The sequence below is a fragment of the Carassius auratus genome, unplaced genomic scaffold, assembly GCF_003368295.1.
Source record: "Carassius auratus strain Wakin unplaced genomic scaffold, ASM336829v1 scaf_tig00020284, whole genome shotgun sequence".
NCBI lineage: Eukaryota > Metazoa > Chordata > Actinopteri > Cypriniformes > Cyprinidae > Carassius > Carassius auratus.
The window spans coordinates 17,786-21,718 of NW_020525015.1; the positions used below are offsets into that span (position 1 = coordinate 17,786).

General features: G+C 39.5%; 1 long non-coding RNA gene across 1 annotated transcript; it reads left to right on the forward strand.

Annotated features, from left to right (window-relative positions):
• Positions 1 to 1,484: 1,484 nt before the first annotated feature.
• Positions 1,485 to 2,477, forward strand: LOC113076386 (uncharacterized). Its single transcript, XR_003281170.1, has 4 exons — positions 1,485 to 1,730; positions 1,890 to 1,918; positions 2,237 to 2,306; positions 2,424 to 2,477. It is a non-coding gene; the product is annotated as an uncharacterized LOC113076386 (long non-coding RNA).
• Positions 2,478 to 3,933: the final 1,456 nt, after the last annotated feature.

The following is a 3,933-nucleotide window of genomic DNA, read 5'->3' on the forward strand; positions in this document are numbered from 1 at the left end:
AGATTTTTTTTCTTTTTTTTAAATTAAATGTTTATTTGTCAAATTTACTTCCATGTGTGGCCTTTTGTAATGTTGTTTCACCTAGAGCCAAGGGGGTTGTAACAATCTAAACAATATAATTCTCCCTCAGATTTCAAACTTGCATTAAAGAAAAACATTAACATACAGTAAACATTTTATTGCTTTAAATTACTCATTCATTTTCTTGAAACTGATGTAATTATGAAATGAATATCATTTAATATACTTGATTGTTTGCAGTTGTCACAAAATTAAAAAACAACCTCTTGTTAATAAAATTTAAACTACAATGAAAAACAATAAATCTGTTTTTCATTAGTATCGCTCAGAGCCGGCCAAGCCACTAAGCGACCCTTGCAATTGCAAAGGGCCCCGTGGCCAGCAGAGGGCCCCCTTGAGTCACTGCTATATAGTGGGTGAAAAAAATCATACATCAAAAGTAACATAAAATAAATAAATAAAAAGAAATGGGCCTACAGTGCTCTTTATCAGGCATCATGATAAGCACAGTTGTTTTTTATTTAGTTCTTTATTATGGCGAGTTCCCCGCGAATCTTGACCCTGACTGACCCCTATGATGTCACTCGTCACCCGGTCAGTGTCTGTCAGTCAGTTACTCCAGCGTCGACGATGTCTGACAAGAAACGAAAATATCTTTCTGGCCATTAAAAACGAAAAAAGAAAAGGCTGGAAGAAGAGAATAAGCAAGAAGATAAAGGTACGTAAACCTGTAGGCTTAATTTTCCGATACCTGTATAGATAATCTGCTGTCTAAAAGTCTTATATTGGGATGCAAACACTTACAGCGCGCTTTTCGGCGCCTCCCGCTTTTTTTCTCCTCATTTTGGGTGACTTGGATCTGAGAGGGTCCGTCTGATTATAATTTCACGAAGTCATCTAAACCAATCCATAGCTTAGGGACAGAAGACTATTTACATCATTAAATTAAAGTTTACGGAAACTCGTTTTCCCTTGTCAATCATTCTCCATTCAGTAAGGTTATTCCAACAGCGCGCGCGCCTCTTGCATGGTAAAACTCTCTTCAGTATATGATATATTCACATTATAATGCTTGATCTGTAGATAAAAGGCTGTGGATTTGCATAAGATGACTTTTTTTCTGTATTTGAATTTTATGTTTGTTGCTGTTTTTAAACGACTGGCTACCATGTGTAGTGATAGATCACGGACACATCACAAGGACTATGAAAAGGCATCAAACGCACAATAACTGGAATTTAAAACTGTGAAGAAACAAATGATCACTAAACTGTTGGACAGATATACATTAGGATTTGTGCGCTCGACATTTCTTCGCTTTGTGCCGTGAACTTTTAAAAGCGCACTTGAGCAGCGCAGCGCTGCACACTGTGACTCCATGTTAAAGTAAATAGTCCGCTCCGCGTCCATAGCAACGCTCTGTTTTTCATGGCAATGGTGTGTTCTACTTCCCAGCGGTCTGTTATCAAGAAATAACAAACCGCATTCTACATTGGGATTCAACCAAGCCATGTAATAAATGCTAATAACATGATGCATAAAATTGGTTTAGTATTATACATTTGCTGTGATGTTAAAGCATTTAACAGAACAATATAAACCCAGTTTGGCTTCTACACTAAAGGGCTAACATTAATTTACTCCTTATGTCCCCTTTCCAGGGGCACTATTAAAGTATATGCTGCCAGTAAGCAAACCTCCATCTGTTGGTGAGTATAAAGGGGCTGTAAAATGATAACCTTCTTAATTTTAAAAATTAAGTCTAACTTATAATTATGTATAATGTGTAATAATTATTTTATGTATAATTATTTTCTTTATTTCATTGCAGCTCCATTAACAACTCCTTTTCCTGGTTCACAACACAGTCATGTCACCCAAGAAGCTGGCGATGCTGGTAAGTTCTGTGTTTTAGTTTAACCTATAGCGATATATACATTTCCATCTTGTTGTAGTGTCCTGTCCTTTGCTCATAAATGAAATCTGTCATGAGGGGAGCGTGTAGTAGCTGTTTTTAAGGACTGATTATTCAGCAAAATTATGGAGTTTCCTCCAAAGCTGCTAATGTTGAAAATACATTTTATCTAAAGTAACTTTTTAAAAGAAGATGGCATCAAACTCTTGCAGATTATTTTGCATTTTAAGATTCTCTAAGTTTGATGATAAGAACACAGGTAATTTCAATTCAGTCAATTTATTTCATTATTTTATTTAGATTTTTTCATTAGCATGCCCATCAACCTCTACCTCCAGCTCTGGTGTCACCCAAGAAGCTGACAATGCTGGTAAGTTTACTCCTACATCGACAATAAATTAACAATTATTCACCGCTAGGAAAACTAACATCCAACATATGTCAACTTACTAAATTTTAGAATTTTTGGTGTTAAACTTCCCCATAGGTCTTTCTCCTGTTGAAGTGGAGAGCAGTACCCCCATGCCTTCCACCACACCTGGCTCTCTTTCTACTCCTCCTTTGGATCCAGCTGACTGGCCAACAGTCATTAATGACAAAGTACGCATTGATCTGGTTAACAGAGGACCAGCACATGTTGACCACCACTTCACATTTCCAAAAAGACAATCAGACAATAGGAAATTTCACTATCATTTCATGTTTCGATCTCTCACAAATGGTGAAAAGGTAAAGAGAAGTTGGTTAATATATTCACAGAAAAGTAATGCTGTCTACTGTTTTTGTTGTAAATTGTTTTCAAAAAAATCAACAAAGCTCAGTACAGATGGTCAACAAGACTGAATCAATATTGGCACATTACTTAAGCAACATGAAAACAGCCCAGATCACGCTAAAAATGTGCTGTCTTGGAAGGAGCTAGAAGTCTGTCACAGGCCAGAGCGGACCACCAATTTAACGGGTCTCGCTCCTCCCTCTAACTTCCACCTCGAGGAGGTCCCACAACTACCCCAATGAATGGACGGACAACCAAGATTAAAATTTAACAATTTTATTTATTTAAAAGTTTGGGGAAAGGGGTAAGGAAACTTTAAAACTATGATGACTCGAACTATTCTTTATCCACAAATACGGATTCCAGTCTCAAGAACACTCCTCTTCAGCCCTTCCTCGACAACACTCCACTTCAGCCCTTAATTTCCCGCCGACTCCACTCCAGGTAAGTTTAAAGCAAGAGCTAGGCAGTTACCGTGCAGGGGTTCTAGCTCTCAGGTAAATACAGAGTTCAATACACAGGTGAGTATTCACAGGGCTGGGCTGTCGGCGTGCAGAGGTTCTAGCTCTCAGGGAAGTACAGTGTTCAATACACAGGTGGATATTCACAGGGCTGGGCTGTTAATGTGCAGAGGTTCTAGCTCTCAGGTAAGTACAGCGTTCAATACACAGGTAAGTATTCACAGGGCTGGGCTGTTAATGTACAGGGGTTCTAGCTCTCAGGTAAATACAGTGTTCGATACACAGGTGGGTATTCACAGGGCTGGGCTGTTAGCGTGCAGGGGTTCTAGCTCTCAGGTAAGTACAGTGTTCGATACACAGGTAAGTATTCACAGGGCTGAGCTGTTAGCGTGCAGGGGTTCTAGCTCTCAATGTAAGTACAGTGTTCCATACACAGGTAAGTATTCACAGGGCTGAGCTGTTAGCGTGCAGGGGTTCTAGCTCTCAATGTACGTACAGTGTTCCATACACAGGTGGGTATTCACAGGGCTGAGCTGTTAGCGTGCAGGGGTTCTAGCTCTCAAGTAAGTACAGTGTTCAATACACAGGTGAGTATTCACAGGGCTGGGCTGTTAATGTGCAGAGGTTCTAGCTCTCAATGTAAGTACAGTGTTCCATACACAGGTAAGTATTCACAGGGCTGAGCTGTTAGCGTGCAGGGGTTCTAGCTCTCAATGTAAGTACAGTGTTCAATACACAGGTGGGTATTCACAGGGCTGGGC